The following is a 25,550-nucleotide window of genomic DNA, read 5'->3' on the forward strand; positions in this document are numbered from 1 at the left end:
ACGATTAATACTTACTACTGCATGCCCCTACAAGTCTCTGCTTGCCTGTGCATGCCTTTGCTGGCCTCTGCTGAACACTGCTGACCACCCCTGATGCTTCTGACATCGTATAACAATTACTACATGCTACTGTTCGCCCCTGCTGATCTCTGCTTGCCACTGCATGCCTCTGCTCGTCTCTGCTGACCCCTGCTGACCATCCCTGATGCTTCTGACAACATATAACGCTTACTACTTGCTACTATTCGCCCCTGGTGATCTCTGCTTGCCTCTGCTGGACTCTGATGACCATCGCTTATATTTCTGACAACGTACAACGATTACTACGACTCCTACTTTCCTCTGTTGGCCTCTGCCAACATCTTCCGACGTCAGCTGACCATTGTCGACCACTGCTGACCGTTGCTGACAACTTGTGACATGATATAATATAATATAATATGTTTATATGTATTAAAGTTTTGTATAATGTAAATCTATGACAATAAATGATATAATTTCAAAGAATGCTATGTGTTCTCATCATTTCTACCTTTCCTTTCCTCTCGAAACCATTCCCTTACTTATAAGATACGTGCCACCCCTTTCCATTTCATGTCCTCGTGATAACAAAGTCTAAAATGGACATAAAACCGTCAGCGTCTTACTTTTGGTCGATTAGAGATACTTATTCATTCATTCAGTAAACGTCAGCTCCTGTACTAGCTGCCAGAGATAAAAATTTTCAAGTCTAAAATGGACCTGAAACAGTCAGCGCCATAGCTACGGTCGATAGGTAAACGCCAGTTCCGCGTACTAGCTGCCAGAGGCAAAAATTTTCAAAGTTCCGCGGAAAAATTTTAAATCTGCCGCCGCCTGGGCTTTCTCACAAGCGCTCGCTCGGGCCTTCGTTTCTATATATACACTCGTTAACCCAACTCTAAATGGGCCATTTCATGACATGCCTTCCTAGCAGCAACATCTTCAGCAGCAGCGGAGCCGGCAGGAGCTGGTCCTCCCCTGGAGGGGGGGTGGGAGTCCGGCCAGGTCTGGCTGGCGGTCTCCCACCCAGTGGGGGGGGGGGGGGGGGGGGGTGTCGCTGCAAAATTTTCGGGATGTTCCTTCCCGAAAATTTTCTAAGTTCCACAGCTGGCAGGAGACAACAACAATGACGGATGGCGACTACCAGGAGAGCGGAGAAGGGGCCAGCGACGATCTTCCAGAAAAATTTCAAAGTCCCACGGCTGGCAGGAGACAACAAACACTTGGCGGAAAATTTTCAAAGTCCCACAGCTAACACGAGGCACTGGCGGTTGACGGTTGGCAGGAGAGATGAAAGCCGGGCTTCCAGAGAAATATCGAAGTGCCCGGGAAAGATTTCAGGGGGGGGCTCTTTAAAATTTTTGCCGAAAAATTCAGGCCGCAGCTGCTGCCTGAAACTTCCAAGAAGTTTCAGGGATTCCGAGAAATTTCAGGGGTTCCAAGAATTTTCAGGGCTCCCGCAAAGTTTCAGGGTTTTCCAATCTGTTTCAGGGATTCCGAGAAATTTCAGGGATTCCGAGAATTTTCAGGAATTCTTAGAAATGACGTCATTTCCAGGAATTCGCAGAAATTTTCTGGCGGCGGGAGATTTGAAATCTTACCGAAGAACTTAGAAAATTTTTAAAGATACGGAGTGTCGATCGAGTCTTATAACTAAGGGAATGATTTGGAGACGGAAAGAGCGGTGAAAATGATGAGAACAGATAGAAATCTTTTAAATTATATCATTTATTGACATAAATTTTCATTATACAGAACTTTAATACATATAAACATATTATATTATATTACATCATGTCACAAGTTGCCAGCAACGGTCAGCAGTGGTCAGCAATGGTCAGCTGACGTCGGGAGATGTTGGCAGAGGCCAGCTCAGGTCGGGAGATGCTGGGAGAGGTCAGCAGAGGGTGGCAGTAGCCAGTAGTAATCGTTGTACGTTGCCAGAAATATAAGCGGTGGTCAGCAGTGGTCAGCAGCGGTCAGCAGAGGCCAACGGAGGCCAACGGAGGCCAGCAGAGGCATGCAGAGTCAAGTAGAGTCCAGCAGGGGCAAGCAGTAACAAGTAGTAATCGTTATACGTTGTCAGAAGTATCCGGAGTGGTCAGTAGCGGTCAACAGAGTCCAGCGGAGGCAGGCAGAAGTCAGTAGTAATCGTTAGACGTTGTCAGAAGTAACAGGAGTGGTCAGCAGCGGTCAGCAGAGGCCAGCGAAGGCCTGGAGGAAAATACAAAAGTACATGTAGTCATGCCTTGTGCCTCGTACTCTCTATCTTACACTTCAGGTAGAGAGGGGTGTAAAAGGGTGAAAAAGTTTTATGACATCACCTGTTAAATCAAGTTTGCCACGAGTGGAGGCATGTAGAGATCAGCAGCGGTCAGCAGAGTCCAGCAGGGGCAGGCAGAAGTCAGTAGTAATCGTTAGACGTTGTCAGAAGTAACAGGAGTGGTCAGTAGCGGTCAGCAGAGTTCAGCAGAAGTAGGCAGAAGTCAGTAGTAATCGTTATACGTTGTCAGAAATTCCAGGAGTGATCAGCAGCGGTCAGCAGAGGCTAGCGAAGGCCTGTTGGAAAATACAAAAGTACATGTAGTCATGCCTTGTGCCTCGTACTCTCCATCTTACACTTCAGGTAGAGAGGGGTGTAAAAGGGTAAAAAAGTTTTATGACATCACCTGTTAAATCAAGTTTGCCACGAGTGGAGGCATGTAGAGATCAGCAGCGGTCAGCAGAGTTCAGCGGAGGCAAGCAGAAGTCAGGAGTAATCGTTTGACGTTGTCAGAAGTAACAGGAGTGGTCAGTAGCGGTCAGCCGAGTTCAGCAAAAGCAGGCAGAAGTCAGTAGTAATCGTTATACGTTGTCAGAAATTCCAGGAGTGATCAGCAGCGGTCAGCAGAGGCTAGCGAAGGCCTGTTGGAAAATACAAAAGTACATGTAGTCATGCCTTGTGCCTCGTATTCTCTATCTTACACTTCAGGTAAAAAGGCGTGTAAGTGGGTAAAACAGCTTTATGACATTACCTGTTAACTCAAGTTTGCCACGAGTAGAGGCATGTAGAGATCAGCAGCGGTCAGCAGAGTTCAGCGGAGGCAAGCAGAAGTCAGGAGTAATCGTTATACGTTGTCAGAAGTAACAGGAGTGGTCAGCAGCGATCAGCAGAGGCCAGCGGAGGCAGGCAGAAGTCAGTAGTAATCGTTGTGCGTTGTCAGAAATATAAGCAGTGGTATGCAGAGGCCAGGAGAGGCTGGGAGAGACTAACAGTAGCCAGTCGTAATCGTTATACGTTGTCAGAAATTCCAGGGGTTGTCAGCAGCGGTTAGCAGAGGCCAGTGGAGACCTGTTGACGGAAGATCGGATTTCAGTTGTTAAGAGCGTGAAGACAAATGTGAGCCTTTCTCTCTCGACTCTCACGAGGCGGTCCGAAATTACTTCGGGCAACTTCGGAGAATCGAGAAAGAGGGCATGGGTTAGTTTACCTTTGTCGACTTTCCGAAACTCCACGAGCTCACGTACGCGTGATCTGGCATGTGTGAGAGAGCACCTTCGGTGCCTTTCTGGCATCTCTGGAGGAATGTGCTGTTGACAGGCAATCTCAATGTAATTTGAGGGAATCTATCCATATTCTATAATTACAAATTTTTATGAGAGAACGAGCGTACACAGTACGTCGAAACAATTTTGTTTGTATCGATGTACGGGCGTACAAGCAGCTGTTAAAGTCGAGATTGCTGCACGTTATTATGCTATAAAACAGCGAAACGATACGCAGAAACACGGGGAACGGGCGTCTATAAAATTAAGAAATTATTGGCTCGTAAAAAGAGCGACAGAAGTTTATGTAAACCTTTTGCCAGGAATTGCTTCATTCTTTTGTTACATTTCATTTTCAATCTACGAGTAGACACCTATAAAGCTCCGCGACAAATTGATGCACAGATGCAGCACGGGTTGGCTATGCTGCAGGCGTTTTTACGCGTCCTCGTAGAGCGAGGAAAATTGACTGGCGCCTCAAATACGAGGCACCCGGGGGACAAAAATTTACGCAAGCATTTTCCTTTATTCTTTTAATATGAATTCTTCTTTTATAGAGATTCCTGCGAAATTAGAGTCTTTTTTTGCGAGACATTCCTGCGAAACAAGGGTTTACTGAGAAAATATCCACGGGAACAATTTTCTTAAGAAATCACAACAGACGGTAACAGTCCCAGGACCGCGCCCAAATTCTTCTCCGCGTTAAGGTCCAACGTTTTAGAACCTAATAAACTTGCAAGAAATTAACGTTGTATAATAACGAGACGGGGAATTGAGTTTTTATAAAATTGGGTCAAGAGTTCCAAGGTACAATTAAAATTTCATTAAGATTTGTTCTCTGGTACCGAGTCGAACAGTTAGACGGCTTCGTTAAAATTCAATAACTGATCATCCGCGAGCCAAGAAATTAAAAAACGTACTCTCCTTTACTAGATTAATACGGGATGCTGCGACTGACAACTAAATAACGCGATCCGAGGACATTGCGTATTTAGTTTCACTGGCACTCAGCGGGTACACTTTTAATGCTTTCGCCGGAACTTCAAAGCGTTTTGGAAGAAACATATAGAGGGTCAGCCAGGGATCTGGCTAAGCACCGTGGGGATAGTTTCAGAAGAGGGCTTTTAAGAGCCGTAATTTGTACCTGTTCCACTTACAGACGTATCTGTATTACACCGTTCGGGCCCTCGGATTGCATTAGCACTTAATGGAACGGTGCATCAGAGCACTCGCGATATAACGAAACGGGAGAGTCGAAAGTGCAAAATCTTTGTCGTACTTCGATAATTAAAATCATCCCTTAATGCACCTGTCGATACGGGTCCTCTTAAAATGCAACACAAATTTTTTCCTCCCATATAATACTGCAAGACAGAAAAGAAAAAGACTTTTCGCGTGTATTTTACATTTTTACGTTTGTTATATACACTATTAGTCGAGTTTTCCTTTTTTACACATTCACATTCTACGAAAGGAAAGCATTTGTAACTAGTTTGAACAAACTTATGGTGGAACCACGAATGTGCAATTCGATAAATTCTGGAATTCGATGTCCTGTCGCGGCTTAACTGGATAATAACTCACACTCATAAATTAAGCTCAGAGTACAATTACCATTGTTATCTAACTTAGGCGTTCAGGATTTCGGCGTAAAGTTGGGAACAAAAATTGACAGTCACGGTTCGAAAGTAGACTACGTATTATTACTGACAGAATTGTTATCCCAGTCTACTGATCTTGAGCTACGACGACGGCACCCTCGCGGTAACGATGACAAACCGCGAATATTTAATAAATAATAATAAACGGAAATTAATCGAGCACTTTACCAGCACTGCGATTTTCCAGACATCCAAACGGACAAGCACGATTCGTAAATCCTTTGGCAAGCACAAAGAAAGCCATCCCCGATGTCCTCGAACTGCTCGCGCCCGTTGAAATAATTTTCCCGCTTATATCCATACGCCATAAATTCTCGAAAGCCGGGGAGTTATGCCACCTCGTTTCTCGCGTCCGCCGTAATACACTCCGGCCTTCGTCCCGTGACCAATAAATGGCTGAAAATCATCCACCGATAACACCGTCCCTCCGTATACAGCCCGATAATAATAAAAATAGTCGCAGCGAAGGGAGAAAGAACGAGGTGTCGTGACATCGGAAAAGTGGCCGCTATGTGTCCCTCGACCCCTGACCGTACGTGCACGTCCACCCCAGAACTCGTTCGATGGGGTGAAGTGGCCCGCCATTGGAACGTGCAATGCTCCACGGTCCGGCAAATTTTTATTAACAATTTATTTTAGCAAGCAACAAAATCCCAAAGAAAAATTTTCATTCGGTGAATAATTTATTACTACTATTCGATCGGGGACAAAGAATAACGATAAATAATTGATGTTACGAGTTTAATTCATCCGTGCAATCGTCGTCTGTTTCTGAAAGGAATGAAATTTTTAATATATCAATCTGGATTTCGAACGGACAGAAATAATAAATAGTTTCTCGCTCGACTAATTATTTTAATAATGCCGAGCTTTGGGGGAGCGCGTGCCAACGTTCGCCCCGGCGAAAGAACTTCGTTCAGATTACGGCACGGAGCCCGATTCAATCAGCTTTCATTGTTTAAAAGTGCTGGCCGCGATACTGCGAAGCTATCGCCAGCACCGACGCCACGACGGGGCTAAAATCGTGAAAACCCTGCCAAAGCTCGCGGCACAGGCGAATTATAACATTTTATATTAAGCGTATGCAAAGGTTCGAGCTCTAATATTCCAATTTCTCTGTAGAATTTCAGGGGCTAGCGATTTTCAGAATTTTCTTCGCTGATTTTTCTTAGCCACCCCTTTGATCTCTCCCAGATTCACCAGTGAAAAAAGGTACCAAAAAAGAAAAGTTCGTCAGATGCTTTTGATTTGAGATAAATTTTTATTGGAGCTTTAATATTCCTATTCCTACGTAGAATTATTAGGTGGAGATTTTTGAGTTCTCAAAATAGAAGTTTCATCTCTGATTCTTCTTAGCCACCCCTTTGGACTGTCCCAAGATTAACCAGTAAAAAGTGGTACCAAAAAGGAAAAATTTGTCAGATGCTTTTGATTTGAGATAAATTTTTATTGGAGCTTTAATATTCCTATTTCTACGTAGAATTATTAGGTGGAGATTTTTGAGTTCTCGAAACAGAAGATTCTTCTCTGATTCTTCTTAGCCACCCCTTTGGACTGTCCCAAGATTAACTAGTAAAAAGTGCTACTAAACAAGAGAAGTTCGTCAGATGTTTTTGATTTGAGATAAATTTTTATTGGAGCTTTAATATTCCTATTTCTACGTAGAATTATTAGGTGGAGATTTTTGAGTTCTCGAAACAGAAGTTTCTTCTCTGATTCTTCTTAGCCACCCCTTCGGACTGTCCCAAGATTAACCAGTAAAAAGTGGTACCAAAAAAGAAAAGTTTGTCAGTTGTTTTTGATTTGAGATACATTTTTATTGGAGCTTTAATATTCCTATTTCTACGTAGAATTATTAGGTGGAGATTTTTGAGTTCTCGAAACAGAAGTTTCTTCTCTGATTCTTCTTAGCCACCCCTTTGGACTGTCCCAAGATTAACGAGTAAAAAGTGGTACCAAAAAGGAAAAGTTTGTCAGTTATTTTTGATTTGAGATAAATTTTTATTGGAGTTTTAATATTCCTATTTCTACGTAGAATTATTAGGTGGAGATTTTTGAGTTCTCGAAACAGAAGTTTCTTCTCTGATTCTTCTTAGCCACCCCTTTGGACTGTCCCAAGATTAACGAGTAAAAAGTGGTACCAAAAAGGAAAAGTTCATCAGATGTTTTTGATTTGAGATAAATTTTTATTGGAGCTTTAATATTCCTATTTCTACGTAGAATTATTAGGTGGAGATTTTTGAGTTCTCAAAACAGAAGTTTCTTCTCTGATTCTTCTTAGCCACCCCTTTGGACTGTCTCAAGATTAACCAGTAAAAAGTGGTACCAAAAAAGAAAAGTTTGTCAGTTGTTTTTGATTTGAGATACATTTTTATTGGAGCTTTAATATTCCTATTTCTACGTAGAATTATTAGGTAGAGATTTTTGAGTTCTCGAAACAGAAGTTTCTTCTCTGATTCTTCTTAGCCACCCCTTCGGACTGTCCCAAGATTAACCAGTAAAAAGTGGTACCAAAAAGGAAAAATTTGTCAGTTGTTTTTGATTTGAGATAAATTTTTGTTGGTGGCTGTACTATCGCGCAGCTGCGAGGCTGAGTCTTCGTACCGCTTCCGAGTCGATCGTGCGCGCTCTTCTTTCGAAGTGAGTTACATTGACTACGCCGCACATTAATTACCATTAGAGAGGATTGCTCTAATTCCACTTCACTCGTCCCGCTCTCTCGGGCGCTCCAGCCTTGTTCCACCTCTTCCTGGTGCCGGCGGCGAGCGAAACGACGGAACCCCGGGGGGCCGGAGGGTGCTCGTTCTCCTGCTTCTCTTCCTGTTCTCCCCATTGAGCCAGCGGAGAAGCGGTTCCGCAGAAAATTGCGGCGGCAGGGAAGCCGCGAGCCAGGTCGACCGTGGCCCCGAGGAAATTTATTACGGTCACCTTCGACGCTGACTTTAGTATTTTTTTCCATCGCCGCGCCCCCGTTCGGGCGAATTCCCGCCGTTTCCATCGATGGATCGTTCAAAGAATGATCGAAACCGAATTTTTCCAGCTCAAGTTTCCCCTAGTGCAACGTCGCGTGATTCTAAAGTCGGTTACCGATTATCTAGATTTTTTAAGTCCGACTTAACCCTCGTGTACCAACGTTAGTTCCACGGATTACTGTTAGGCAAATTGTAATTAATTTATTCCACTTTGTAAAAGTCTATATCTGTAAAAATGTAAGCGCAGATTATACTCGGTTTATTTTAAAACAGGAAAATTGCATGTGCATTTATTATGTGCAAACTGCCCGCTTACTTTGGCGCTCTAAATGCTATTAAAGTCGAGTTGATTACTGATGCGTTGATACGATGTTTAAAATGTTTACATGTAACTTTGCCAACAGCTCGTTGTATATAATAAAACGAGCGTAAGTTTTAAAGAATCATGAGGTTTATTTTGCGAAAAATAAAGCGAAATTATTGTTTTCGAGGCTAGTTGTACGCGACAGGTCTTATCCGAAATCAGCAACGCAGAACAGGCGCGAAGGAGCGCGATTTCAGCGGGTGTGAATCACCCGGCGCAATTACGGGCGATTTTCTTTCGCGATTCTTCGAGCGTTATTTATATCTGGAATTACCTTCGGAAGATTTGTCGTCTCTACGAGAACGAGATAATGTAAGGATATTCCGTTCTCCCCCCGGTTGCGTGCGTTTTATTACGCGATGCACTGGCGTAATTCGCAGCCGTGTATCAAAATATTTATAGCCCCCGAACGTTATTAAGCCCGCGGAAAATAATATTTCCAGATACTGCGAAGCGACTGATTTACGCGCGTTGAAGACGATGGCGAAGGGTGAGGGTAACCGTAGCTGGGCAAATCTAGGCTCGCGCAATTTAGAAAACGTTTAAATAATGCGGGGGCGGTCGTTGAGATTCGTACCGAAGGATCTAGATCAGATCGGAATCGGCCTCGATTACCTCGATTATGCATAATAAAAAAGCCAGCGCTTTCGCGCTAATCTGGCTTGTAAAATGTTATGCTTTCGCACGAAACTGTTCTGACGTTTAACCTCGCGGCTAATAAATTGAAAATACGTCCGAATCGAATGAATTACTTCCCGAAATTATAGGATATTGTAAAGGTGACTAAATTAGGCAATATGATATTATAATAACGCGAAGGCAGAAACGTTCTAATGCGTATAATCCGTTTTACGGATGATAAATTCGTTTAATCGTATGGTCTTTGAATGTTTGAAGACTGTGTAGAGCTTACGAGAAGAATCAAAACGGGGATGTTTTCAGCAAGAAGGAAGATAGTCGGTATTGTTGTAGATTTGATTTTCTAGTGGTCGTAACGTATGAAATTTCCACTTGAAGATAGTCTCGTGCTATTTGCATGGAGAAATAGTAGTATTATGTCTACAATGTCCTCCTTATGGTAGTTTCGAGACTTTGGCTGTGTTGGTACCACCGTCTTTATTTAAGAATGCTAAGCTGCAGCAAATAACGCACACAATATCGCGCATGCAACATTGTTCTTCCCTTTACGAAACTGCTAATGAACACGCCAGAATTCAAAATAAAGTACGTACACGGGTAGAATTAAATCCTCTATTAAATTTTTACGCAAACGTGCTTTCGGTATATAAGAACACAAAATGAGCATTAAGTTTAGATTTTCCCAGAATCGAGACCCAAAATAAAATGTTCCTCTCGCGCGATATCACTGCTAAACGAAGCTAAAATCGTGCATCGTTACCCGACAACGTCACTTTTTCGAATTTTCTGCATCTTTAAACGCGCTAATAGCGCGGATAGATTACGCTTTAACGAGTCCCGGATGCGCCAGTGGAAAACAAATTTAGAAGACATTCGTTATTTGCGCGAAAACTCCGCTCTTATGCGAAGTTCCAATGCGGAATCCTCGTGAAAGCACCGTCATCGTAATCGTTCCAATTTTGCAGTCCATTTATGATTCGTCCTCGACGTTAAAATCGTATATTCTCACTCGTTGCTGGCGCGTATTCCGTGCTTATACATTTCGTTTTTATCGCGCTGAGAGCTTTAAGATATTTGCAACGTAATCAAAAGCTTCGAGCGTTATTTTAAATATAATAATCAGATTTCGTAGTTCCGTTGTACAAAAACGATTCGATATTTTAACGCCACCGACCACTTTTAGGGTTTGTTCCAGGAATAAGCAAGTTTAAATATAATATTAGATTCAAACTTGTTTTTAACGAGTACAAAACGAAGTTTATTTCACGTATTTGCAACTGTCTCTCGTATCAATGATGAAAATAATCCAGAATATTTTTTAATCAACTTTTTACCATCGTCGCATGGGAAAGGGTTCTCGACCTTTGTCTGTGTAAATTTTCAAGAGGTTTGTTTGGTCCGAACAATTATGTCGAATGATTACTGCACAAATAATTGATGAAATAATACCTGGATCGGAGATCCACTCGAAAGCTGCAAATTGTACGCGAGCGCCCTTGAACGGCAAGCATAACAATCATTTTTAAAATGTAACGCATCGCAAAGCGTTGCGAAAAATACACGACTAATATAATGCAATTAATCACCGGTCGGGATCGCCGCATTTTATATTGCTTTTATCGTCGCGTAAACACTCGTGCGTTGAAAACACGAAACCTTTTTCGCATTTTAATTCGTTGCGAATTTTTCGATGCCCCTTCGTGACGCTCGAGAGGCATGAAAACATCCAAATCAGTCAAACCCCTTTTCCTCGTACAAAAATATCAACACGATGCTATTCGATTCCACCTGTGACGTTTAATTAATTGGAAACTAGCGTATACACGATTTGTCACTTATTCTTACAATTAGAATTCAAGTATCTTATGATTTTGAGTATTGTTTTTAGCTCCCCCAGTCGATGTGTTAAACATTATTGTTTCATCGTATCGTGACTCCTAATAATAACACGATTTGCACTAAAATATTAATCTCTCGTTAACGTCGTGCTCGGAAAGCGTGTGTTCATTCCGGCTACGGCGAGCAGACTCTTTTATCGCCTCGTAAAGTAGAGCAGCGCAATTATAGTCGAAACGCATATCGTTTGAAAATACTATACCAGATTCGCTGTGTGTAGGTCCTTTATGGCCTAAAGGTGGTCCTCCGCGAAAGTAAAGCCACGCCCGGGCTCTGCTCGGCGTTGTACCGCATGCCACGCATTATTGAATGCACGTGTATGTACATACAGCTATTACGAAAGGTAATTACCGGTCGTAGTAAAAGCTGGGTACACGTTTCCCGATACAGGTACGTACATTACCGCACCGAATCGCCCACCGTGTGTTCTTCGCGAAAGGACGAACGAAAATCCAGCGAGATTGCAAGCGAATTCGATGTCGGGAGCCAAGCAGACGTTGACAGCCAATAGGGAAATCCCCCAACGAGAGAATCGCACAACGCGTTGTTTACTTTTTAACCACCTGACACCAAGCTTCCATCTTGGACGTATACAAGGGATGACGTCTTGCAACGATCCAAACAAACGTGACACTACGTATTTTATTAAATATTGCACTCATCCTCGAGTCAAACTAGACATTATAATTTAACTATTATTCAGAAGCACAAAAGCTTGCGTATAATTAAAATTTAATACTCGTTAACGTATTACCAATTATATAGATGCTTTTCAAATATTTTCAGACCTTTGTTGAAAGCATGACCGACTAAATGAAATTGATCTACATTTAGTGCTACTTTTATAGACCCCAAAATTGACGATCACAGAATAGTCGTTAGCGTGTTTTATATTTGTATCGTATATTCCAGTTAAACTTTTGTATTTCTAAATGTTTGACATAGAAGATTCGTTGAACATTTCTGTGCAACATTTTAATTCCTGCTAGCGTCATAATTGAGTTTTTGTTATTTGACCGCCGTCGTTAAAGGATTAAATAGTAGCAGCGGATAGTCGAGAACATAAACGGTGCTTTGAGAACAAGATGAAAATATTTTCGTATTAAATAACCCCTCGATACGATAAAGGCACCTGTTAAACGCGCGTCGCCTTGCAGGAGCGACGATGTTTATCAATTATTTGCGTACGTCTGCGCGTTAACCTCTTCATGCTCGCAAAATCGCTTTCTACAGACACCGGTTTCACGAAATTTATACGGATATTATAATATCAATTCCGTCTTTTCCTACTGTGGATGATTAATTAAGGTTTCTACGTGTAATTGTGTTCGATGCAATCGTTCGACACAATAATAATACTTAACGCTTCTTTTAACGTCCTTTTTGTCAAGAAACTTTTCAAACACGTTTCGCTTTCAATACACTGATCATCAAAGTTTATGAACGACCAAATTTGGATGAAAAATTCTCTTTTTTTCGTTGAAGAAGGGAAACTCTTTCGAAAAGATTGGAAAAAACTCGAATTTGAAACGTCAAACGATCGCTCGATCTACTCGACTCTCCGCCATTCTTGAATTTACTGAATTTTTAACTTTCTTAGCAGTTACCGAACTTCGCGAAGTGGATGAATCTGATTTGCAAGTAAATCCCCAAGGACGAGTACGTTGCTAGGTTGTCGAGGACGGGTAGAGAGGGTTGAAATATCCGGCCACCTAGTATATCCGAAATCCTCGAGTAAAAGCAATTGCTTACAACACGTGTTGACTTTGAGCTTGGCTACGTTTACGATGTCATTGCAACTATGTAGATGGTCCAACTACAGTAATGAATGAAAATTTGGATTACAGATGAAACAGTTGCCAAGTTTAATTTAGGTACACACTCCACTGAATTATTACTTGTGAATACACCAAACGCAAACCTATTGCGCTGTGAGACAGTAAATTATTCCAATCAATTTTATTTCGATTTCATTGCAATTTACGAGTCGAGTTCAGTCCGTAAACGCCGTGTACGGGGGACCAAAGGTCGAAATTCGTAGGGAAGCACGCGAAACAAGTTTCATCGCAGTTGGCAAATTTCGCAGAAATGCTCGCCAGTTTACGCTGCGCCTGAAAATCTACCCCGGGATGAATTTTTAGAACGAAAGCCCCGCTCGGGTCTCTTTCTCTTCCCGCTTGTATTCTTTACTTCCGAGTTGGGGGAAAAAGTTCCAAGTTCTCTGATTCCCCTGGCACGCAGTTAATTTTCGAATCGGTCTATTAAATTTAATTTATTCCGCCCCGCGAAATAAAATGTACGATCTCGCAAACGAAGCGGGTAGCGAGTTTACCGGAGCGTAATGCAATTAATAAAAATTGTCTTCGACGGGAGCCAAAGTTTTATTAAAAATTCGACCGTCTCGTCAACGATAAATTACCCGTTACGAAACGGTAAAAAAGTGATTTTACTTTTATCGTAGTGGTTCCAATTGCAAAAAAAAGGGGAGCAATTTCTTTTAATACCGCTGCCCAAGTTGCCACGAATTAATTGCTATGGTCGCGCGCCTAAGGCTGCCCGGTTGTAGAAACGACGTTAAAAAGTTCCGAAGTTCGGCCAAGAGAGTCGGGGCAGATCGAGTTTTTAACGACTGCAGTCGGCGGTGGATCGTCGACTCGCATGAAAGGAGAGACGTATGCGTAGCTTGGCGACGGCGAATTAAAGACCGTAACATATTTGCGAAACGATCGGTCTAACTGCTTCCTTCCGATGCTTTACCGTACTTTTTCCCCCATCAAAAACGTTTGGCAAGAAACAGAGGAAGAGGGAAGCTGCCACGAAAGGAGAAGGAGATGAAATGCGCGAGCAAGAGGGAAAACTAAAGAGCTAAGTTACCGCTTCGGAAGTTCCGAAACTTACGACGATACGTTGTAGGTCGTGGCCGATCTATAATCGAGCCAAGACTCCAACTTCCTCGTGTTCCTCCTTACGCAAATTGCTAATACACTCTGCGTCGCCATAAAGAAGAGTAAACAGCAACGTTACGATGTGATTTCTCAGGCTTCCCTAGCTTCTTTGCGTATTGTTACTTTTAATCTCTCGAACTCGACTTTGAACTGTGTGATTTCATCATTATTTGACGTTCGTTTCAATTATTATACACTGTCAATACCCACTTGTTTTTTAAGAATTTACGAGTAACCTTGTTGCAATGGTCTACTCGATATTAGCATGATTCGAATCCTATGCTTCATCGTCGATATCCCCTAAATTGTGAAAGTCAATACGAACGCGTTCTGAGATATAGGATACTATGAAATGACCCTAGGAGTGGTTGAACTCGATATCAATACTCCCTGGATTATGGGAGTTGGCAACAATAATCCCAAAGTCGTAGTACACGATTGAGCCAGCTCCGAAGTTATAGGAATTGATACCATGGCTTTCTGAAATATTCTGTAGTCGGATCATAGTCAACTGATTGCTTGAGCCCACCGAGTCGTATCCCCACTAAATCGTTTAAAAAGATGAGCAAAATTTTATATAACCAATAGGATCAACTGTAAACTAACTCTCGTTCAATCTGATACAAATTGCACACATTCCATGGGTTCGAGATGTAATTATTTGGGACCTAGAATTAGTTTGTACGTAAGTTCGTACATATTTTGTTTTCTTTTATTCGTATTTGTGTTGTACGACCAGCACGTATACAAGACGTCAATATGGTTATTCTACGTGAAAAAGTGAATCGAAAACGTGAAATGAAATGGTTCCATTCCACGCTTTGTTTTCGAGACAATTGATTGTGAAAATTCGTCAGGTACGAGTCCGATTGAGCACGACTTGACAAACGTGTTTCTCCATTGCTCGTTGTTTCTACTTGTGATGGCCAGGACCAGTTGGAACGAATAGTATCGACGTAAATATGAAAATTCAACGCAAGTAGAAACGGCGCGTAATGGTCAGACACGTCGAAACACAGGTACGTTTCTCGTTCGATATGATTTATAGAAAGAAATGATTATATTCGGTATTGTGACTACCTGGAAACGCTGCATATAAGCACTTCTTGCCTTAATTATTCGTACTATTTAGAACTTACGGGATAAACCAAAATCGAATTGAATCTATTGTCTGCCATGAATCTTACTCCGCTGAAGTCGTGGCCTACTACGAATCTCGTGCACTGTATATGAATGTCACGACTTCATAGACATCGTAAATGATATCGACCGTGTCCCATTGAGGCTCCTACGTGATATAGATCCTCCACGGTTTGCGCGCAAGTGCATGGCTCATAACGGATCCCGAACGACATAATCGCGATCCTTTGCGAATCGTGAATTCGAAAAGTCACGATCCGGGTATAGTGTCCCGTTTCGTCCCTTATCGTCGTCGATTCTAGCAGCGTTTCCACGAAGAATTTTAAGTTTTCGCCCGGGAAAAGAAGGATACCGGTCAGGAGTTTTCGCCGCGAAGAAAATCGATGGGGGTTTCCGGGAGGTAAATAAGGCTATCGGGATGTTGGGAAAGCAAACAGCAATCGTTTGATCGGTAATTGCTATTGCCGTGAACCCTGTTCGATGGTGCTGGAGAAGACCAGTGTGCCGACGAAGTGACCTGGTGAATGGGTTGTTAGTCGAAGATTACCTCGACGCCTTACAATCACGGCGCCACTTTGAAACGCACGCTCTGACCTGGCTTGCTAGCTATCGACTCGCATGCCAATTAGCGAACTAGTTATCTTCCCTTCAACTATCGCGGGGAAGGTACTGATTAATAGTGGATTCAGCAATCTCGAATCAATCGTTTGTATTCGTTGTACCGACGCGACATGGCGTAACAGAACGTTGTTGATCTCGTCGACGCGAACCAGGAATATCGAATTCGTTTTTGCGGGTGTACAATTGTTGCACCAACAGTCAACAATACTGCGCGAGCCATTTTGCCACGCCATATCGCGAACGTATGCGATTGGGTCGAATAGAGGAGAAATAATAAAATATAAAGAAAAGTTGACAATTGATTTTTTTTTTTGCTGAGGGTAATATTATTTAATTATTTTGAACAAGTTAGAATTTCGTACGAGTGGTACATAGTATGCGGGAGATAGGACTGTTCGCAATGGGGGAAAAAAAGGAAATAAAACAAATAGAACGGTCAAGCGGGCCGCAAAACCAAATGGATCGGGCCGCATGTTTGACATGCCCGATGTAAACGATTACGAGTGCATCGGTGAAATTTTGCTGGAAATCCTGCTCGTCGTTTCGTCCGACGTTGCTTCCGTTTTTAAATAACGTTAGACACGTTGGATAATTTCCACGAGCGGTCGATTAATCCCCCAACGAGCAACGGTTTGTTTCACAAACATTGCAGAATATCTCGCTTGTACCACTCGTTCAATTTAACAACGCGCGTTTCATTTTCGAAAACACGAATATCTCTGTTGTTCTTCAATTACTTCACAACGAGAGGTATTTACACACCGTCGTGCCTACGTTTCATTAGATTTCAACGTGGGCGCCGACTTCGTGCCGAAGATATGAAAAAAATACGCGCGTCAGACCTTCTGTGTGCGCGGTTTAATTGAATAATATAAATCCGCATCGAGGGAATCGCGTATCGCGAATTTAATTTAGTTGTTATTACGTTTTTAAGCGACTGTAATAAAATTGTATCGGTTGATTGGATACATTAATTATTCAACGACACCCAAAGTGATCACAAAATATTGCTAAAGCCTCTTAAAGTGCATAATATTGCAAAAACTGTTTAGTTAAATTTAGTCCAATCTGTCGTAGCGATTCAGCACGAATGACGTGTTTCTTTTCACACATCACGCGACATGCATAAATAAAGGAGTATTAATAACAGCGTCGTTATGACAATTAAATGGAAGTGAGTTGATGTCATGAATAAGTGGAAAGTAAGTGGCAATATATTGCCGCCACGTAACGAGTATTAAATGGCCACTTTCAATATAGCCATAAGATGATTGCCACAGATTTATTGCAGCTGTCTGTCCTGAAAAGTAACAATGAGTCAAATGGTCGTACACTGTTGGACTGTTGTAAGCATACTTTAGAGAATCTTTATCGCGATATGACACTTGAATAAGTAGGTGGACAAGTAAACACTTAATTGGAACTTTTGCTTTCTTATGCAATTAGAAAATTTCGATGAATGACGTACGTCACCTACATTTATAAGTACCGTACGATCTACATTCTTCTTTCGGCGTACATAGAACGGTAGAAACGTTTCGCGGTGAATTATGTCAGCGATTTCGTGCCTCGATAGAAATAATTGTCAGAGGAGGAAGATCGGTTATCGCGTTCTTTCTATCTTTTTTACGAGCATTTGTATAAGTCGTCGCTGAAAGTATCCAGGACAAAGGGCGATTAGGGCAAATAAATGCTTCTTACCGGCAACCGTTGTGTCTTCACGACCCATTTGTTGAAACCACGAGCCACCGCGGAGAACGAGTCGAAGACCTATCTCTTCATGAAAGGCGCACCAGCATAGAAAGGCTTGAATAGACTACGTATGAAATGATTAAGGTTGGGAGCGGGAGGATGGACCCTTGAAAGGGTCGGATAAGATTATAGGTTCTTTGACAGGTATAATGGTTTCACTGCCTCGTTCCTTACATCACCATGTTACGCAATTATGAACCTTCTGCGTGCATCGTGATATTTAAAGAAATTTCCGCTATTTTTTATTCTTATTCATTGATTTTCTTAATCCCGTTAACCACTACGAGCATCTTAAAAAATTGAAGTTAATTTCATCATCTGTATTCGAAGACGTCTTGTTTCCCTTTACTCGCAGAGAAGGTTGTAACATTTTTATTTTCTAATTAATTTAAAAAACCGCCGGATAAAGGTATACGTAATGGTTATTCGATGGAAATAAATTTATCGCCTAAAAAAAATTCGCAAACTTCGGCTCGCTTCAGCTCACCCTAAGCGTGGGTTCTTTAAGGGTAGCTTTCCCCTCGCGGTCGTGAGATCTATCGAAGAAAATTTCACCCAGGATCGCGAGAAAATTTCACGGCCAGTTCGCCGTGGCGTCGCGCAAATTACTCGGTCGAATTGCCTCGCCTGAAGTTCACCCCCGCGGGTCCTGTCTGCTATCGCATTATTTCGATAGGAATCGCGGAGCCAGGGCGACAGAGTATGAACTCGTTATTTATTCCTCGTAACCAGCCGGGTCTTCGCCTGGGGGGGGGGGGAGGGGACGAGATGCAACGTCGAGGGATACGCTGATCGATGGTAGTCGAGGGCGCGGTAAGCCTGGCTCTTCAACTTTTTATTAAAACCGGCGGGGTTAACAAGAACGCGAACGCGAGCGTGCGGGGGTGTGAAACGCGTGGCTCGCTTAAGTCGCGAACGAGCCGAGAATATCGCGGCGGTTGAAGAAGTAACCGACCCGGGGGGCGGCGAGAGAAGAGGAGAGGGTGGACGAAAACGAGCACGAAAGTTGGGTAGCGGCTGCGATGGGGAAAAAGAACGACACGGCGAGCAAGGGAGGGAAATAAAAAGATAAAGAGAGGAAAACACTGAAAATAATAGCGTGGCGCTGAAGCGGGACAGACGTAACGTTTGAAATATGTCGTCGGATGGGAAGACAAAGAAAACAGAAAGAGATATCAAGAAGTGAGATAAATAGGGTGAAGGGAGCTCAACGGGGCTACGTCTGCGAAGAGCGCCGATGCAACAGAGAGAGAAACGAGAGGATAGAGACGAAAACGAGGATGAGGTTTTAGATGAGCACGCAGATGGGGGGAATCGAGAACCAAGGGAGAGAAAAGTGAAGTGCAGGGTGATTTGCAAATTCCATCATCCCTCGTCGCATTAGCCCTCCTGCCTTCCAGAAAGACGTCGAGATATATACCTATATATTCAGTCGCCATCGTGTCGTGATTGCACGCGACAAAAAGACGATTTGCGGCTTTTCCTCTGTCGTTGCTCCCCGAAGAAGTTGCTTTATGTAGGTACACATTATGCGGACGCCCCGGCGTACCGCGACGGCTAAGTCCGCCTTTATCGTTACGCGAGGGATAAATTCCGGCTTCGTATTGGCTGCGATATCGTCGAGCAATTTTTTCGATTCTGCGGATCCTCCGCAGGGCACGGTAATTGTTTTTCGATACGGTGGAATCTGGAGAGTCGCGAGCCAAGGGAGGGGTTGAAAGTTCCTGCAAATATCGAGGTTCGTGCTGTTATCGGGGTAACCGAGAAGAAGCTACGCTCGCGTAATATATTTCCGCTTCCTGCGATCTATGCTCGATCTTGCGTGTAATCAGTCACTGCTGCGTTTATTTCAAACGGAATAAATGGCTGTCGAGTCTCCGAGGTTTCACTCTAGTCACTAGGTCAGTGTGCTTCGAGGGGTAAGAAGATTTTGTATGTAGACGAATACTTCTTTCTATTAATCCTGGAATGTAATTATAATTGCCTAGATACCGTAATATTGTATAGGAAAAGATTCCATTTGCAGGAAAAAATCGTTAGCCACACGATGGCCTCTTTAATATCCTACAATTTTTATTGGAAAACTTTCTTCTCGTTCTCATAGTTTTGGAAGTATTCAAGATGGTAATTGTAATTGGTCCATGGAACTGACGGCCACGGTAAAGCCTTAAATATTGGATTCTTATTTCAAACCTGAGACTATTTCTTTTCTATCGAATATTGTTTTATATTTATTAATATGTTTCAGGAGAACATTTTCTGGAAGCCCTGGCACGGAGTAAACAAATTAATTTGTTATCAAATAACATTCAATTAGTCTCAACGACACTACCCCAATTCGCTAATTGTTATTCGGGTTCATTTAAAAGTTTACATTGAAAAAATATAAAACATATATAAAAAATATAATATATAAAATAAAAAATATAAATGTTTAATTTAAATAAAATTGTTTTTCCACGAAAATGCGTTAAAAAGAGAGTTTGAAAATACTATAAAAATAATTTAATTCTACCCTGGGGGATCGTTAAAAATTTTCCTTCGCTGAAGAGGTCGTTGAAAAGGTGAAATTCGAGAAACACTGGTATTACACATATTCGAGAAATTGTAATATTAATTAAAATGAAAACTTGAGGCTCGACGAAACGCGGAAACTTTCACGGAGCATTTTTCTGATAATAAAGTAGCGTTTAATTAAAAAAAAATTTACTTGTGCATAAGAAGAACGTTACGAGGGTTTAATGCTATTAAGAACGATACGATTCATCCCATCGCAAACCTTTCGCAGGAAGGAAACGAGCGGCTCATTCGTATACGTAGAGGATATAGTAGATCTCGAAGGAATGCCTGTTATTTTACTCCTTTGTGCTCGCTGCTCCTTAATGGTAGTTGCTTCCGTCTTTCATTTGTGTCGATTTCCTGGAGAGTTCCAATAACTGCGCTGGCACTGGACGCGAAATAAATCTAACAAAAGGCGAGACGCATAGCGAGACGCTGACTGCCGCGATGACTTCCGAGGATGTGCCTGAAAATCGCTCGAGATTCAACGACCTGGTACGTGAATTCGACTGTGGTATTGAAAAATTCCTCGATTACGACAAGGACGACCGAAGAAAAGTCGGTCCAGTCGAGCCTGGCGACCACCCTAAATGAGGCCACTGCATTTTTCGATTTTGCTCGCGCGACCGTAACTATTCCGCCCGCATACCGTGCCAGCGTTGATGCATGCGAGTACATACACTATCGGTCAAAAGTTTAAAACCACCGACTTCTACCAAAGTCGAGTGTTTCGATTAAATTCTGCGTTTAAATATTCTATTCTATTCTAACTTTTTATGAAGTCAATGCAGAGTAACGAACACCATCTAAGTAAAATTTCATAGAAAAGCATTTTTAAAAGTCCAACGAGAAAGAATTCGTCAAGAGTCTTTTTCAAAATGTGTACTGTGTACGATCTCGTAAGAAAATTTTGTTTCTTTTTTTGTTGTTCGTGTAGCGATACCAAACTTTTAGCCGATAGTGTACACACATAGGAGCGCATGCGCGGATGGTTGGACAAATGGCTAGTTTTGCATAAATCACGATTACGTTAACGTTTCCGTGGCTGTAGTTAAATTAAATTAAATTGAATTGCGTCGCATGTGTAAACGCGGCGCACGAAATAATTCAACCGACGATAATCAGCTGACCGATTAAAAACTGCGGTCGACGATTGTTGCTCGGTGACACGCATTAAATAAATGACAACCGCAAGACTCGCGCCAATATCACCGCGTCGTCGGGCTGCGATGCAGTTGGCAATAATACAACAAATCGGTATAATTAAATTAACGAGTTTCGACGAAACGTAAAGAAACCAACCGAAAACAGATTCCGGTATATTTGGAACGCTCGCGATTCTCGATCAGTTTTTAACCCATCGTGTAATTTCGACACACGTCGATCGATTCTTCGAGCAATCGTTTTAATCGATTGAAATATGTTTAAAAGTAATATTTTTTCCCAAACGTCGTTCGCTCCTCGTATTCGCTGTTTTATTATACATCCCCTTTCGCCCAGCGAGTTCATACAGTTTCAGTAAAGCAGCACCGCCGTAAATATTTCGAAACATTTTCAAAACCGACGAGCAATTTTTCAGCAAGTATAAGGACTCGAAACGAGAATTGGTCCCGCTGAATCGACAGGTCAAAGAGCAGCCACGTTTTACACGACCATGATTTTTAGCGTGTTCGTCTACTTGCGTTTCATCGGCTGTCGAGCAGTCATCTAACTGTGTATACATGCAGGTCCCACCCTCGGGCAGCTTCGTCGCTCGTTGCCGCATCCATCTGCCCTTTCAAGCCTTTTATTTCCGACCCTACCTGCTCAGAGGAACTTTTACCCTCAAAGTATTCAGATACCTGTACACTTCGCTTTACGCCGACAACCGTCCCAGTTTTTTTTTCCTCTTTGCATGCGCGACTGCTGCACGGTTAAGAAGAAGAATGGCAAACAGCGTTAAAAATGCACGCCCCCCCGGAAACGAAAGAAATTCAATTATCGAAAGTTCGCGATTCGACAGACCGCCCGAGTGTGTCTATGTGTCTTGACATGAAACTCTCGCGTCGATTCAAGAAACGGAACAATAGACAGAAAGCATCGTAACAGAATCCGAAGAAATTTCAAACAGCCTCTGATACTTTTAATCTAACCCATTTCGATAATTACAAAGAATAAAGAAAAGCTCACAGATATTTTTCAAAATTTCAGCGAAAGAGGTACGCAGTTTTAGTTTATATAATACCTGTAAACGCGTACATCGATCGCCTCAATCTTTTCATTTAGTGCGTGGCGGTATTAAAGGACTAAAGGGACCGCGATAAAGCGATGGATTTTTTTATAAATTTGAAAAGAACCGGCGCAAAGTGAGACCCCAGGTACGAGTGATTGAATTTAATTCGAGCCATGCATTTTATCCGCAGCGTCGACGCGGAAGTAGAAAAATCCATCGCGCGTCCAGAAATCGCGAATTTTCCAATTGGCGATTCGTCGGGTAAGAAAATCAGGAGGGCGTATTTTCGAAACGCGACTCGTAGTGAATTTTTCATCGTTGCTACCGTGCTTCCCCGTTCTTTCAGACCTTTTATTTCGCTCGCTACACGTTCGTTCAAACCTTTCATCGGGGTCGGTACGTACGCCACGAGCTTGACCCAATTCCACGTAGCATGATACACTATAGGAACGCGGATTCGTCAGGGAAAAATTATGTGGCAGCTGGGTTTCACATTTCCGGCGTTAATGCAGGTAAACGATAGACCGGAGCTCGAGCCAGAAATATCCGCGTAAAGCGCGAAAAATCCCAACATTTACGTTCCTCTCTTTAATGCACGAAACCAGAGCAGACATCCAGAGTAATGCTCCGCTACGTCGATCGTCGCCGAGCTCTCGTTTCGATAATTAAACGACGGTTACTTAGCGAATGAAACTTTTCGTCTGGCGAATCAATTTCCGTTCGATCTATCCAAACGACGTTCTCAAAAATGTTCGAAACACGTCTCGCCTGGAACGAATCAATAGCTTTTTCGTGAACAGCACACGGAGCCTTATTCGATAGCGTTATTTACGTCGCAATATATTTCCCAGTGTCATTGTACGATAAACCGGAATGACGCAACGTCTCAATACACGCCTGCTCGAAAAGTTTCCCCGATGCCCGTATTTTCCACCGGCGTTATTTCGCGTTTTTCTTATTTCCACTAGACGAGACTCCCGCTGTAACTAGCAAATGCATACGCTGCGTGTTTACAATTGGCAGTTTTATGGGGGACTTCTTAAGCTGCGCTTTTTCGCATTCACCGTTCTCATTGCTCCTTACGGAATTGCCTTTCCACTTATCGAAAAGGCTCTCTCCCCCCGTCGTAATTTAAAAAGAAACGATTCCAACCTTCTGATTTCCCCGTACGCCTCTCTAGCCCGGCCGTGTTTCACGGATTCCTATTTCCTCCGTAACGCAAGAACTCCCAGCGACGTTTATAATTTCGCGTCGACGCTAACGGAACGCCAACACCGCTTACTGCTAACATCGAAAACGTCCTATTTCTTTTGCAAATTGAACCTCTGTTCTTACGGGAACTACAGCCACGATCGATATTCAATCATGCTATTGACGGAACTGCATTCTTGGGACACTTACGAACGACGACGATTCATTAAAATATTTATTAAACGTTTCGATATTATAAAGGAAGAATTTACTTATGTTTACATTTTCTCAGAGTGACGTTTCCACCCCTTGCGTTTAATAAGTCGAGAAAATCGACATTTTCGCGTGTTTTGGACGACTCGATCGCGCTCTTTGCGCGTGACAATTACAACCGAACGCAAGGACGAACGAAAACGTGATCCCAAAAATTCCGGGCCGCAGAACCATCCGGAGGAAGACTGCACAGTAAGTGCCGTCACTAACGGTGCACTATACACGGTGTGCTCGTTGCACCGTAACCACCCTACCTACTCACCGCATTGCACTGCATCGTGCTCGACGAGGATCCCGTGGAAAGGGTGGACTACCGTTCAGCAACCTCCGCTGTTTTATCGTTTCTGAACCATGGCCCTCTTTACTTTGCTTTCGCCTTCTTTTCTGCCCCCCCTCCCACTCCCTTCCTGTTACGTTCTGCCCCTCTCGTTTCCAACGTCCGGGTTCCCTGAGTTTTTTCCTCCTCCGTCTCTCTCCGTTCCATTAGTAAATTTCTAACGTTCATTGCTCATTCGCTTGTTTTCCCTCCCCACTTTCGCCGCCCTCCGTTCTTATCGTGCGTTTTATATTGCGATACTTAACCGGGTCCGTTCCACGGGAAATTTTCGGATCGCCGGAATCTTTATTTTAACTAGACGCTCTTCGTTACAGCAGAATTCCCTTCCTCTTTCCGCCCTTATTTATGTTTACTTCCCCCATCCGCGTATGATAAGTATTTTCTCTTTTTAATTTCGTGACCCTTAAAGAGACGTAGAGCGATACCATGACAATTTATTTTATTTCTATGCTTTCTATCGGGTTCAGTCACGAGCTAATAAATATTGCGCCCGAGCCAAACTGTCGAGCGACCGATCAGACATTTTCAAATCCCTCGAGGAGATTTAAAATCGATGGGAAGGTACGCGAACTAAATCCGTCAAATAATTTCGCGTTCGAATGTGCTTAATTGCGTAACTGCACAATAAATTGCAGTCGAATTCCTGGCGAAACGGTCGAGTAAATGTCCGCGACCCGAGAGAAAGATGCAGCGGCGCTTTTCGCTCGGCCGGCGCTGCTTGTCCGCGAAATTAAATTCTCCTTCCCTTTAACATCGACAAAAGGCTTACGGTCTTAAAACCCATTCCGCGAGAGTTTAATTAACATTGACTTGGCTTATTTTTAACAAGGTTTCACAGTGCCTCTTCTTCGACATCGTTCGACTGTAATCGCGAAATTTCATTACCCTAAGGGGATTCCAAATAAACTTTCAGCGCCGTTGCGTTCGGGCTACACGCGTTACACGAGCTTTAAATCTGCCCGCTTATTAGCCCATTACCGTAACACCCTACCGGAACAATTCTACGAAGATCTCGCGGCAATGTACTTTCCTTTTGTTACGCTTTTTTCTTTCCAAGCTCGGAGGATCTTCTCGCGCCTTTTATTTCGCGCTTTAACCGTCCACTGAAACTCTAAAACTTTGCAAGCACGTAATTGAACTATATTCCGGGTGACGGCACGAACAGCAGCATACACCATTCTACGTCGTAAAACAAATCGAAGATATTCGAGCTATTCGATTAAAATACGTAAATTGGTTCAGGAAAAATTGTATAACTTCGAACATACGATTATATAACTTTTAATTAAACATGTTCGCGTTGGATAGATCTATCATAAGCTCTAGATGGTTTTACTGTGGCTTGTCTCGTACTTATGATATACTTTCTGGACAGTCCCGTAATTCAATTCTCGTCATCGTAACGTCGAGACAGTAATTGTTGGGGACGTATTACACGACTA

General features: G+C 42.7%; 1 protein-coding gene and 1 long non-coding RNA gene across 2 annotated transcripts in view; both read right to left on the minus strand.

Annotated features, from left to right (window-relative positions):
• The window catches only part of LOC143340460 (uncharacterized), a 641,167-nt gene that overhangs the window by 75,916 nt on the left and 539,701 nt on the right, over nt 1-25,550 (minus strand). The gene's annotated exons all lie outside the window — the stretch shown is intronic.
• The window catches only part of LOC143340461 (uncharacterized), a 103,201-nt gene continuing 80,784 nt past the window's right edge, over nt 3,134-25,550 (minus strand). Inside the window, exons 2-3 of the long non-coding RNA XR_013079447.1 lie at nt 3,492-3,591; nt 3,134-3,352 (exon numbers count right to left, since the gene is read on the minus strand). This is a non-coding gene — a long non-coding RNA (uncharacterized LOC143340461). The remainder of the gene's footprint in view (nt 3,353-3,491; nt 3,592-25,550) is intronic.

The sequence above is a fragment of the Colletes latitarsis genome, chromosome 3 (assembly GCF_051014445.1).
Source record: "Colletes latitarsis isolate SP2378_abdomen chromosome 3, iyColLati1, whole genome shotgun sequence".
Taxonomy (NCBI): domain Eukaryota; kingdom Metazoa; phylum Arthropoda; class Insecta; order Hymenoptera; family Colletidae; genus Colletes; species Colletes latitarsis.